The sequence below is a fragment of the Diadema antillarum genome, unplaced genomic scaffold, assembly GCF_040938485.1.
Source record: "Diadema antillarum isolate AM-2024a unplaced genomic scaffold, OU_Dant_1.0 seq00000584_RagTag, whole genome shotgun sequence".
Taxonomy (NCBI): domain Eukaryota; kingdom Metazoa; phylum Echinodermata; class Echinoidea; order Diadematoida; family Diadematidae; genus Diadema; species Diadema antillarum.
Genome location: NW_027271518.1, coordinates 5764 through 20695, shown reverse-complemented (window position 1 = coordinate 20695; position 14932 = coordinate 5764). Strand labels below are relative to the sequence as shown.

Below are 14932 nucleotides of genomic sequence, written 5' to 3'. Positions count from 1 at the left end.
TAATTGCTATCCTACATGTAGATTTCCTCCTAGTTGCAGTTTGACATCCTGGTACTCATAGAATGCTCGTGTGGAAAAAAGAAAAAAATTATATGAAAAAACTGGGAGTGACTGTGCCAACTGATACAAATTTCTGGAAAACATACAACAGGGCCCGTAATTTTTTTCTTCTTTTTTTTTCATTAGTTACAGAGTGCAATTTACCAAATCTGCTGGAAACAGTTGTGATAGAAGATAAATTCCTGTGTTGACTTGTAATGCTGAGCCATGCCAGGAAAGACAACACGCTTTGCACACCTCTGGAATGCCCCTCTTGTCAAATGAAAAGAAAAACAGTGCCCCAGAAAGTCTACTTCCCTAGCAACCATTTCCCATCAAATAAACCATTTGTACACTATGGTCAAGCTCTATTCTTCAAGCAAAAATTCCCCTAAAAATGGAGGGAGGGGGGGGGGGGGAGAGTACAATCGCTATATCTCTATGGTTCAGAATCAAAAGACATCTGAAAGATATGTGCGCAAGTTGTCCATATTTTGATGATTCTGTTTCAATCATGGGTACTGCCTAACTCAGCTGATAAAGATACCAACCAAACTCAGTACAAAATGAAAGACCCAGTACTGTAGGGACATATCACAGAGTGAGAAAACTGGCCCGGCTCAGAAGTACTCTAGAATCACTCTAATAAATTGTGTGTATACAGCTTTACCACTGATAACCAAAGAATCTCAACTGGACTTGAACGTTACTGATGAGGATACACTTCAATGCACATATTCGCTAACCAGTGCTATTCATGGCTTTCGAGGGTGCCCCGGTGGGCAACCAACGAATCGGGCCATCCATGTCATCCCCATGCTGCCAGGTCTTTAAGTGCAATGTCACTACTTGTTCAAGTTAACTTGAAAAAAAAAAGAAGAAAAAGATTAAAATTAGAATATACAGAATGGCTGAAGTTCACTCCAGAGCTGTCTTTTTAAAAAAAGAAATGTCAGTGTGACATTGAAAAAACAACAGCAAACTAATACACTGTGGACAAACAAATACTCTGCTGAATCACCACTTGTTACTCAGGGCAGTCAGATGAGGAATTCAAAGAAATGGCAAAAAGCCTACTCTAAAAAAAAAAAAAAAATTAATGAAATCTTTATCATATAAACTATGCCTTTACATTTTACCACTCTTCCGGATCATCATAATCAGGTCTGCATTATAATACAATGAAGAGTCGTTACTGCATGATGCATGCCTGTAATTGCAGACAGTCACGGCAAGTTATTCAATCCGTAACTCACGTTGACGCAGTTACCTGGAAAAACATGACACATCATGTCGACATGGGAACCAGGATTTGCACTCAGGTAATGGCATTGCTCCACTGTTCCTGCCTCTAAATCATATGGAATTACCCCCAACTATGTGATCACCTGCTTTGCGCACATAATTGGCATTAATATGGAAGAGCCGAGTCACTTGATATCCCAATCGTGGCAAGTGGCCGAGCATCTGTTACTACACACACGATTCTACGCAACCCTCGATGAAACACAATCTGTAATTATAATCACTGCCGCAGATGATGTTGTCATATTGGACATGGGAGCCAGTCACTTAACGGCTCAGTGACCACGCCGATGAAACACCATCACACAGTCTGACTGAAACAAATCCAGCAGCATTCTAACGGTGATATTTCAGAGTTTGTTGTCATAAGCATTCAGGAAAACATGTACTTTGGAATTGGTCTATTTGTGGAATATGAAGATTACGGCATTGTGGTCATGATAAAGAAAAATAATCTTTTTATCTTAGGAGATTCTCAGTAATGTGGGCTCTTCAAAAGAATTACATATGAATTGTACTACACAAAAATTAGAAAAACATATTTTGCAAAAAAAGGGTAAATGTATGACATTTTGCTTTAAGATGGAGCAGGTTGAATTACTTAAACTTCAACTGTATGGTTGACTGTGACACTGTCCTCTGGTTAGTACAGTGTACTTGCAAAAACAGACCAACTGTCATCAAGTAAGATTCTAGTTTTGACAGTGGTTTTTAATTTGCCCAACTATGTTTATAATATTCAGTGAAAGCTTATCAGAGACCTACAAAATCTGACAGTACATGGTGATGTGACTATTCAGGCAAAAGAGTTTTGGATGTCTCATGTCGGTCTCCATTTCACATCCCAATGTTCAAATACGGTACTTTGTCCTAATCCTACTAGTGAGTTGAAACAAAACTTGGTTATTTTTCACAGCTTTCACAAGCTACTGTATACGCTATAATTTTCGCGTACATAAATTTTCGCGAATTGCCGCTGTCACACACTTTCGCGAGTGGTTAAATTCGCGATTGGGGGACCAGAGAAAATATGAAGTGGCAAAGAAAGTGTGAATTTTCAACTTACTAGCAAATAAGAATGATACTAGTTATACACTGCATGAAAAAACTTACCAAGCTCTGCGAACTAGTAAGTTAGAATTCAACATTTTTGAAGTGGTTAAGTCCATCGCGCTAGATTTCTGACGAGTGGTCCCCTTGCGATAATGGATTGGCTCTCTACAGTATTCGTAAGTAGACGTGGACGTGCGTAAACGTAAACAAGCTGAGCCAGTATGGTCTGTTCGGTAAGCCCTGACATGGTATACTAGTACTGAAATGTTCGTATCATCAAGGCAAGGGATTCATTTTGGAAGGTAATATTTTCGCGTGTTGTTAATTTCGCGAATAGCTCCCGACTCGCGAAATTCGCGAAAATAAAACCCACGCGAAATATATAGCGTATACAGTACGCTGCATGCCTTATCTCGAAACTGATGATAAGGGGGAATTTCCCAAACACACGACAGTACTGTAAATATGGATCCCTCACACATTATACCTGCTCAATACACAGAAAAGATGTCCAGCTCATGCTTGGAACATGGAATATAATGTTAAACTACTAAGAGTTGTAATGTGAATTTATAAACAATGTGGATTTCCATGAAAAAAATCTTGTGTTTTGATTATTATTACTAGCTTTATTGTTTCCCTGATGAAGTACCTCAGTTTAGATTTTCCTTACTTCTGATGTTTCCGTTGATTTGAATCATTGTATCTTTAAATATGAAACAAGAGCCAGAAAATTAAGTTTCCTATCTGTGACATCTTAGCTGAGGACTGTGCATTATCTCACTCCAGCATGTGTTATTTCCATCCAACTGCTTTATTGGGACAAATTCTGGCTGTAACACTTCCATTGTCCATCTTTAATGTCTAAAAATGAGAAGGAAATTCATAGAAATAATTGCAGGTATTTCATTTCCTTGCCAGAAAGGTTATTTTCTAACAATTTCCAGATAGATTATGCTGATTGCACAGTCTAAGCATTTGCCGTTATACAGTAGGACGTAGTGTAAGCGGTCATATTGAGCATCGTCAGCTTCTTCTCATGCACTCACCACCCTTTCAGTGCGATACAGAGAGTCATCTTCCCGTACTCTCCCTGCCTGCGCACAGAATGTGTGTAGTGTGTGTGTGTGTGACAGACACGTAACAAGGAGGCATGAATATGAAAAAAAGATGTGTTCATTGCAATCAATGTTGTCGTAATGTGCATGTTGTTAACACATTAAAGTTTAAGCAGTGCTGCCTCTTTCTCTGCATTGACTGAGTGGTAAGCATTGTGAGGATATTTTGTGGATCAAATGAAGGTTTGTTCTGATGATGCATTTGCCAAAATTATGAAACTGCTGGGACTTTTTTTTTTTTTTTGGCCGTTTGTGTTTGAATGCCATAACGTGTGTACTTGCTTCTGTGGTTATCAATGGGTTTAGTACCTGTGCATGGTTTATAATGCCCACATGTTGGGCTTCATTTTGTGTGGTTTGCACAGGCTAATGCCAGTCATCGCTTAAACGGGAGAACATCTTGTCTCTAGACCACTCCCGATTAAGCGGTGACCACTGTACAATGTTAATGAAACTCTGAATCATTCTCAAAATGGTAACTTACTTTCGAATATTTATGCCTGCCAAAACTCTTCAGAGCAGACAGAGCACAGAGGAAAGGAGCACACAAACGCACTCACACACAGCCAAACAGACAAACACATACACTTTCCTCAGAAACTTTGAAGTGTATGCCACACCTGTCTCACAATGACAGGAAATGCCGTAGCAGTATGCAGAGACGTGTATACGTTGAAACACCAAAGATGTGTGAATTGCTCACCAAAAGCTGTCACACTTGTCGTGCTGAAAGTTACCTCTGTTAACAGATTCCATTCCTTCTGGCTTGCAATCAAGCAGTCCTGCACAAGCTACTGTAAACGCAGAGATATTTGCGATACATCAATTTTCGCATATTTCAAGCTATTCTGGCAAGCAATTCTACAACCTGCGAATATATCTTTGACAATTTTCTCTGCACAATTTGAACGGGTTGAATGGTGCACTTTGTCAGTGATGCCTCTCTGGTATGAGTGTGCATGTGTATGTGTGCCCTGTGGGGTGTTTCATAAAGCTGTCCGTAAAGTTACGAACAACTTCCTAGCGACTGGGGATCAGTTCTGATGTGCTATACTTATCAGAATTTCCATAATTCAGCACAAGAACTGATCACCAGTCACTCGTAAGTTGTTCGTAACTTTACGAGCAGCTTTATGAAACACCCCCAAGCTGGTACTATCAGTAGTATTCATTTGAGCACAGTATGTGTCTACGTACTTAGTTTCTGTGCAGGCCACAGCATTCAATTTTCATGCATTTTCTATGAACTGGATGAAAACATACCAGTATACTGTAAAACATGATATATTCGCGGCATGAATTTGTAGCGTGTAGCAAATTGGAGCCGACGGACCTTTTTGCAGCATGAAATTTTCGCGAACTGCCACTGGCATTCAATGCATATAGTGTAGACAAGAACTTTCGTGTGCATTTTAATTTCGCGAATCTCGGCGCTCGCGAAATTCGTGAAATTAAAATGCATGCGAACATTCCTTGTTTACAATAAAGCAATTGCAGTGTGAATTCAAGAACCCACGTATATGTTTTTGAGCCACAAAGCATGAAAAATTAATCACACGAAAATATTGACGTTTACAAAATTATCTATAAACTAAACAAAAGTTTAATCTCAAGAGTGGCATCCACATTGACATGAATTAAAGTGGGATTCGCACCTTAAGATTTTTGCCAGTGTCAACATAACTGTTTCACTAAATAGCACGATCTGCATTGTGATCCAAATCCCAAGAAATCTTTATTTGAAAAATGCTGTGATAATTTGCACTGCGTCAAGTGTCCAAATGCTAGAGTAAATAATCTCAAGATTTTCTATCCCATCATTCAGAACAGTGCATGAACACAGGAGCAAGGGTCATCATTTCGCTGGATTTCACGCATCCGCAGTTTGGTCAATAAATCATCATCATCTGCAATTAGAAGGATATTTCTGTTCATCTGAACGGGAGCAAAAAAAATCTTGGCATTTGGATCAGAAATTGGAGAGCTGAATATCTCTACACTAGGTCCTCAAGGGGGAAAAAATCCATGAATTTGAATAAATATTTCTACAGTATGCCCACCTTTTTATCAATGTCTTGCAATACTGACAACAAACTTCTACACCCTACCTACGGGACACCTGTGATGTATTAATCTGAAGTGCAAGTGTATGCTTGTGAATGTTGACAGCCCAGGACAGATGGGCAATGCAAATTAATATCAATCATCTGTATCATTTGTTGCAAAGGGTAATGCAGATAGGTCTGTGCCTGAGGCAACATTGTCACTAAGACGGACAGAATTGTCCATTCATCAGTGAGTGAGTATTCAACACCTGCTGAGAGTATTCACAAATGGCATGAAAGAATGTCAAGTGCCATTCACCCAATGATTCAAGGCTTAGATGCAAGTAGGGGAACTCTAATCATCATGGAGCAATTGTACTGAATGAGTATTCAGAGAAAAACTAAAAACATTGGAGGAAGTTCCCTGAAGTACTGTAATGACCAGCATATATAAAAGTTACAAAAAGTGCCATTCACCCAATGATTCAAGGCTTAGATGCAAGTACGGGAACTCTAATCATCATGGAGCAATTGTACTGAATGAGTATTCAGAGAAAAACTAAAAACATTGGAGGAAGTTCCCTGAAGTACTGTAATGACCAGCATATATAAAAGTTACAAAAATTTTCCAAAAAATCTTGGTTAAGTTTGTGAAATAACACGCTAATTTGTGAATTTGGGTTGCATCTCCATCGGCCCAAAATTTTTTCGATCCCATCATTCGAACCGTGCGTATAATGCATCAACTTCAGGCTAATTTCCCAAGTGAACTGTTTTTTAGTTGATGAAGATGCACATTCGTAATGTCGGGTTATTTTCCTAAACCACAAAATAGCATGCTAGTTTGAACTTCAGTTTGATAAAGACACACCTAGTGATAACAATTGGCATTCTATGCATTAGACCACTGGGAGTTCACCGTTATCCAGCAAGTAAAGTTGGTCCAAAAGGGGTTTTACTCTGACAACATTAGTGATTATGTTACTGACAACACAATTATGACATGCCCAGATGATACTGCAGGTTGACATAGTGTCACAATTCAACCATCATTACATACCTAGTTTTCCCCTTTGCGATACAATTAAATTTTGCAGCTTTCTCATTTCACATCTACAGTGTAATTTCAGTGGAACTGTCTGCAGTTGTTTGTCTTACTATTACTCTAAAATCCATGGAGGATGAGCTGATATTGGTATAACACACATTTCCCATAGACAACTGCCCAAAGTATTCACTCGAGACTAGCCCTCAATGGGTTAAGGTTACTTGAACATAGAGTGGATTATTATATCAAAAGGCAAGATACATATTACATGTACATAATAGATTCCATAAGATATGCTATACTTTGCATGCTCTATCCATAGACATCTGTTATTGTTTCTCTTGAACATTTTGCTCTAGTTTGACTTTGCAAATTTTGGGAGTTGACAGTGCCTCAGAGTAAACTATACGTCAAAATATTATTTTCAATGATAACACTTAACTGTACACATGTAAGTTATACCACCTCAAAGATGTAATATTGCTAACTTTACTTCTAATTGAGGGAAAATACTGATTTGTTATTCCACCAATGCAGTTCCCTTTCTCAAATTCAATGACTTACAAAATCTTCTCACAAGTCCTTATTTGTGAAATGTCATGCTCGCAAATTTGTGGCTTGTAGGGTATTTGACTGGAAATCATTCTACATCAAGAGCAATGACGTAAGTAATTCTGTTGCAGATAAATACTGCACTTCCAATGACATAATCTTTGGTACAATTTCATCCGGATGACATTGCTACCGTATACTAAATGCAGAGGGTTGGGCGGTGTACAATGGAAAACTGCAACCCTATTCTACATTTGCTTCCTGTTTGTGTGTTTACTACCCTTCTTGTACAAGCACATTTACCAGGCAGACGCTATTTTTAAAGATCCGCTCAGGATTAGTCACAGCTGTGTATTTTGTGCCATGACATGTCAGCCACATGGGCATTACAGATACACTGCAGCCTGGAAGAATTTTCAGCAGAAGTTCTGACCTTTAAATTCTTACAAAGAGCTCTTTCTTCCTCATCTACAAATAACATGCAATTGTTTGCAATATCACATTTCCAGTGGAAATGTCCTTGGTTGCAGATGAAATTAATTTGACACTCAAATCATGTCCCACTCAGCAATATGCTGCAGATTCCCCCTCCCCCCCCCCCCCCCCCCCCACCGAAGGCAAACACATTTCACAGTATTACAAGGACTATTCTCAAAAGGAAAGATGTGATGTATTTACTAGATACATACTATAAGTGGCATCTAAACATATAACAGGCCAGTCAACTCTGATATTTATTTCTATGTTATAGAACATTCCCAAAGGACAATTATAAGAATTAAGACATTCAATTTGTTCAAACTGCAAGATATGACAGGACAATGTTTCATCTTGGAATGCAGTTCCCAATGCATTTAGATTGTAATGCTATATCTGGCAAGCTTCAAGCAAGCTTTCTGTCAATGCTATGAAATAACTTTGAAAGCCAGAAAGTTGTCCACAATCCACCAAGAAGCAGAAGGGAATGTGCATGGTACAACCATACACTGTAGCTGGACTGCCTTCACAGGCTTTAATCTCAGGAAATACAAAGCAAGTTTCAAATTAAAAATGCCTTACTATAAATCTGCATCTAAAGATCTGTATTTTCAGTGTTGTTGATTTAAAATTCCTTGCTATAAGGATAAGACGTGTTCTCAGTGTCATACCATATTAAACTGTTGTTGCAAGTTGAGAACAGGTTTGAGATCTATGCATCTTAACCATTGCTGCTGCTGTTTCTTCAGGTAGTCCACTTGTTAATCTATCTACCCCTGAATTATCACATCTCACTTTTTTTTTTCCGTTCCCAGATGATGACAGTCTCCACTGTATTCCCTCCCAAACCCCTCTGAACTCGGTCACAAATTATCCCTAACCTCAATGCCAAACAACATGAAGACCTCTAACTGCACGCACTGCCACTGGGTATGAATTACATCACCTCTATCCGTGAGACTGCATCGGCAGCTATCTCTCCTCCTCTCACTTTTCATCGCTCCCTCAGTCCCACTCTTCCATCCCCCTCCTTTCCCACCCCTACCCTCTCTCCCCCACCCTCCCTCTTCCCGCTTCGGATCAATACTGCCCTGGACTTCTCAAGAGCCCACAGGATTGCAGGAGTACTGTAACTCGGCCACTACTCGCAAGTTCATTGCAAGTACATTCAAATGCAGCCTTCCGCTCCTGCACATACACACATACACACAACACACACACACACACACACACACACACACACACACACACACACACACTTGCTCCTCCAATCAACTCATTATGCTCAATGCCCCATCCCATGCTCAGCAGAGTGGCCCCCCACAAGCGATCTTTCAACTACGACTAAACTGGTGGAAACGTCAAACATCGCTGGAGTTGCACACCTTCCAATTTTTGTGAGCTAACGTGCGCTGCATGACATAATCAGTTGAGATCCCGGAATATATTTTACCTGATACAAACATTTCCCCCTCCCAACCTCCATCCCTGAAAGAGATGGGCTGACCCAATACAGTGGCCTCCCATTATAATGAAGTTCCCAGGACCGGCTGTTTTCTTTTGTAATATCGAAATTTCGTTCTAACCGAACAAATAAACAATAAAAATACATAGAGCGTCTAATGTTGTGGCCTTGATTTTAACTTTGTTGTAACCGGAATTTCGTTATAACCGTGTTTGTTATAACGAGAGTGCACTGTATTTCATCCCTAGTTTGGCAGAGCTATTTCATCACTCCAAACAAACACACACACACAACACACACACACACACACACACACACATAATTACTCTTGCATTAAAGTACTAGCATCATATCCTTCCTGTCCATCAAGAGAGAGAGACAGAGACAAAGACAGAGAACACTAATGAGAGTTTTGCAGTGATACTGAAACATGCATTTATAGTGCTGTCTCATCAGCCTCAGGATATTTCATCTGGGATCCAGCCCAGGACTGCAAAACCTCATACTCTTTTAATATGTGATAATTTCACAGACACACACTGTAGCACGTGGTACACAAAGACAAGGTGGGGGAGGTGAAGAGCAATGTCTCAATCTACTAACAAGTCACTTTTGTTGATTATGTATACAGCGCAGAGTTCCATTAGTATGCAAAGTTGTAAATGTGCTGATTACACAAGGATGTCTAGTTTGCATGAAAATTATTCATCATTGCAAAACACAAACTTGATTCTTGATTGATGAACATAATGCAAGGGCTTGAACTAATTCAATGACACAGTGTGGTTAAAATCTGAAACATGTTACTATTCAGGCATTGAATCTGTAGGATGATCATATAGCACATCTGTCCTGCCTGTGAGGGTTTGTATACAATGTGCATGTGTGTATGTGTGAGTGTACAAATTTTGTAAGAGGGGTGGTAGTTTTAAGTGTACCTCAGCATGAGTCTAACACCTGTTGTCCAGGCTTTTACAGCTGCTCAATGCTACAAACCTACACACACACACACACACACACACACACACACACACACACACACACATCTATCTGATGCTAGGTTTACGAATGAAATCAATGCTTATCTGCATTCACACTGCTATGCTATTTTACAACTTGCTTCCAAAAATGATGTTAAGTCTGAATCACATAGAAGTATAATGTTACATGTAGTAGCATTAAATAAACATAAAAAACAGCTACTTCTGCACTGCAGTGCTCCATGCATGACACCAAATCTCCTTTGAAACATTTATGCATTTGATTTTTCTCAGAAAACTCCATGACAAAACTATATCCATGATATTTCCAATGGTTTCACAGCAATGGGGGGGGGGGGGGGGGGGGGGGAGCAGATGAGGTGTTGTTCTTTGTTGACATTTTTTTTTTGGATGTGAGTTGTTATAAACCAACATCAATATTCCATTACAGTGGAGATCCTTTGATTTTATCCATGATGCACTAAACTTCATGTAGTAGTCAGGCTCATCTCACTATATACAACACTGATCAATTTACAATGTGTTAATCCTCGTGATCAGTGCTTGAGCATTAAATCAATATTACAGGATTCACGACTGCAAATTGTTGCATTTGGGCCACCAACGGTATCTTGTCCTCCTCCAATAACATACCCCTATGTTCAGAGTATAAACTTTGATTCTGAGTCATCTGAGCCCAACAGCTACTACACCTACACCACGCTAATGAAGGGCAAGACAATGTTTATTGTGCAAAGAATACATGCGATAATGCAACAAACTTTTATGAGGACTCATGTGTCGTAAAAACCTGGTAGCATTTGGAGACTATGTAATAGGAAGGTTGGCCCAATTGAATCAATCTTCATTCGCTACCCAACAGGGTACATTCGAAAAACCCGACTAGTGGAGGCCTGCTAGGACAGAGTTGGCCTGTCAGCAAATATGTGCACTAAAGCATATATGTGCATCAGTAACATTCTACTCTAGTCAGATTCTTCGGCTGTGTGTGTGTGTGTGTGTGTGTGTGCTGCACTTAAAGTGGTAGAAAACAATTTGTTATGGGGATTCCTGAATATATCTGAGTCGACCAAACCTTTGCAATGTACAGTCTCCCCATGCTACTGGGTATTTAACACAAATTGTAAAATGTTTGTTCTATCTCGTGCACTTCCACCGCAGTACAGTGCTCAAAGCACTTTGCAACATTATCACCCCAGTGACTGGAATCAGACCCACATCAACGGTGTGTTCTCTCCACTCCCATCGGCAGCATTAATTGTCATGTAACCCATTCGGGAACACATACTGTATGCTAAATCCACTCACAGTAATACAAACAAAGCAATTTAGAACAACACACACGCCAATTTATCCTCATTGCCTAGTCCTTTGGAGTGGACTCCAAGCTGGGGTCCCGTGGTTGCTTGCTTATAAGCATTCAGTGCTTCCTAGCAGACATGTGGAAAAAAAATCTCAATACAAATAATGTACAAAGTCCATCTACAAAAATATTGGTAATGTCTGAGTACAGAGGATAGCTGTGGACAAATGGCCTTGCTGTAGGGCGCCAGGATCATCATGCAGTTCAGACCCTCAACAGTCTTGCAGGAAGCACAATGAGCCATCCACTGGACCTTGACACATCCATGGGATAGGTCAGAATAAATCCTGTCATCAAACACTACAGGGTACATAGTGCAATCATTATCACCATCTGGGCTGGCACACTGTTGTCTTACCTGTGCTTACATTTCAAGCTATGTTTGCCAGTGTGTGGCTAGAGTCCACTTTATGAATGACAAGAAGTTATCCTACAGAGCATTTATCCATTCAGGTCCATACTGCATAGATATGATTGAATTCTAATGAAATTGCTGACAAACAGTTAAAAAGCACCTTTTGGGGTATGAATGACTATAACTTTATTTCCTAACATCACATACTTTAAGGGTAGGAGAGGCACTAGAAAATAGAGAACAGTTACAGATTGAACAAAGAATTTCACATCAAAATCTACAGTCCATACAAAAGGAAAGAGTGAAATAGAGTCTATTCTTACCTCTCTGGTGCGCAGGAGACACCCCAGCATGGGCCAGAGGTCGAGGATTGCCTTGACCTGCCTGAATGGCATTGGGCAAGCCATGATTGGAATCTGCTGCATCCATACTCAGGGACTGGGGAGAGATGGAGTCTGTAATGTAGTTCTGCTCATCCACATCTCCACTCCCTTCAAAGAGGTCAAAGCCCTCCATTTTCACGCTGGGTGGGTTCGAGTCCAACCCGGTCAGGTTGGCTGCGTCGCCGAGCCGGGCTCCAGAAGTGGAGTTGATGATCATGGTGCTGTTGAGGAAGGTCTCGTCCAGGGTGCTCGGCACCGGACTATTGGACATGAGCCCACTGTCTGACAGGAGGTGGTCCTCATGGTAATTGATCATGCTCAGGGTTTGATCAGCTGCTGGTTTGCACAGTGCAGGGCTGTTGCTCTGCTGTGAGAAAGAAGGGCTGTCCTGGCTTGGCTCCGAGAAGGCAACAGAGACACTGACAGAGAGAGGCATCATATTCTTTTCAGCTATGCTACTCCCTGTGCTATTTGACAAGGCCTGAATGTTTGGTGATGACTTGTCGTTGTTGTTGTCAGCTTGATCCATTGGAACATTAAGTACACGTGAAATGTCTTTGGGGGACTGGCGACCACCTTCTTCCTTGATGAAGGCATGGCGCTGGGCTATCATGGACAGGGGCATATGGTGCTTTTGTAAATTGGAGTTCATTGCACCAGGCATACTATACCTTACACCTTCTGCAGTTGCTCCTACACCATAAGTGTCGATGGCTCTGCCCCCAAAGTTTGCTGTGTTGAACCCAGGTGGCATCTGGCCAATACCATGAGGCAACATGGATGGAAACCCTAGGCGGGGTTCGGTAGGGCGGATGGCATATCTTGCTTGCGGGATGTTGGCCCAGTCAAATCCCTGTGTGAGGTAATCCCTGGGAACGGGGACTTGTCGGCCAGCAAAGTTGGTGGCTCGCTGGATGTGCTGCGGGCCAAAGCTCTGGCTTAGGATCTGCCGAACTTCAGCAGTCTGACTGAGATTCAACGGCTGTGCACTGTCTGAAAGGGGAGTTGCTTGCTGGAGTTGAGGCTGAGTGAGAAGCCTGTGCTGAGTTGATGATGCATATTCTGTGTACGGGAAATTATTGATACTACTAGTGTTGGACACTACATTACTAATGCTAATCGAATTGACTGAACTGATGCTGTCACTGATGTTGTTGTGTTGCTGCTGCTGTTGCTGCTGGGGCGGTGGTTGCTCTTGAGGCTCCTGCGGCTGCTGTTGTAGGGAGTGTTGTCCCACACTGGCTACCATGATCTGATCATTGTCCCTCTCTGTCAGCTGGGCCAGGATCTCTGGTGGTATGTCCTGATTGGCATCCAGGAGAGGAAGGCTGCGGCTTCGCTGTACGGGACAAGCCTGTGGGGGTGAGGACAGGGAGTTGTGCATGTCAGCCATGCCAACCATAGACTGCTGCTGCTGTTGCTGCTGCTGAAGGCGGTCATTGTTGGCAGTGTTATTAGCCACAGGTGCGGGCTGTGCAGGTGGAGGCATACTATCCAGGGATGTGCTACGCTGGACACCTGCTGGCATTTGGTGGGGTATCTCACGTTTCAGCATTTCCAACTCTTGCAGATTAACTGCAAGGTGGCTGCCTGTTGCCATCGTGACACCACTGCAAGAAAGAAAAGAACAAAAATGTATTAAGCATTCACAAAGGACTAATATGTTCATCATGCACTGATCATGCCAAGTAAACATGTCATGTGTTTCAACAACACAAATCATTAAAAAGTATAGTAAACCACCAAATATAGACAAAACAGTATCTGTAGACACATCTTCTCCAGTATACTGTTGGCATGTCTCCAATTTATACCGCACAAAAGGATTAAACACCAACTTACCTGCCCAAGAATATACAAAAAGCTGGAGAGTATCAATAATGATTCATACTGTTGAAAGAAAATGTAGCTGCACAGCACAATCTTAGGTTTGAATTGAATTACCAGTAAGTGAAATACATCACAGACTTGTATTGTATAATGCTAACAGCCTGATTTAGATTTGGTTACAAAGTTGTTACATAGTTGTCTGTTTTTTGTTTTGTTTTTTAATAAAAGTTATCAAAATATTCAAACACTATAGAATCAGTGCTCAACCACATGAACATGAAATACCCATATCCTAATATAGATCACCAGGGCCAGCAAATATGAAATGTCATGGGCTGCATTTGTCATCTTTCCCATGTTTGAAACATGTTTCAATACCCACTATCAAAACAAGTTTGTAAAGGCCTTTCGAATTGCAATTCTCACGTTGCTGCATTTATCATCTCCATTGTGAGTTGAGAAGGAGGCCTTGTCACTGCACAGCTCCATTGCGCAGTTTGACCCAAGGTGGAAGTGGTTGGCGTAGGCAGGTCTGAGCTACAAACGCGTTCCACAACAACTCCGCATTTATCATCTCCACAGAAACACGCTTTTGGCTCAAATGCGTTTGCAATCGCACTATTTTTGGTGTTTCAAAAGGGCGCTTCTAACTATATAACCAAAACAGCTTTGTGTTTATTATCTGCCAAAATCTCCCTGAGAAATGTTTGGAAATCTAAATTCTATGCCTGAAGTGAGTTGCATCTACCATCAACGCAATGCAGACCATGTACAGGGCAAAGTACCAGCAAGGCTATGCTTACTGGAATACAGTGCAATCAATCTCCATTAACTAGAAGAGAAATGAATATTGCTTTAGAAATTGGAGTGCAAGGTCTCTAATCTTCCATCATTTTCT

General features: G+C 41.0%; 1 pseudogene; it reads right to left on the bottom strand.

The window, feature by feature from the left end:
* LOC139735531 (uncharacterized) overlaps positions 1–13809 on the bottom strand; it is a 100961-nt pseudogene extending 87152 nt beyond the window's left edge.
* Positions 13810–14932: the final 1123 nt, after the last annotated feature.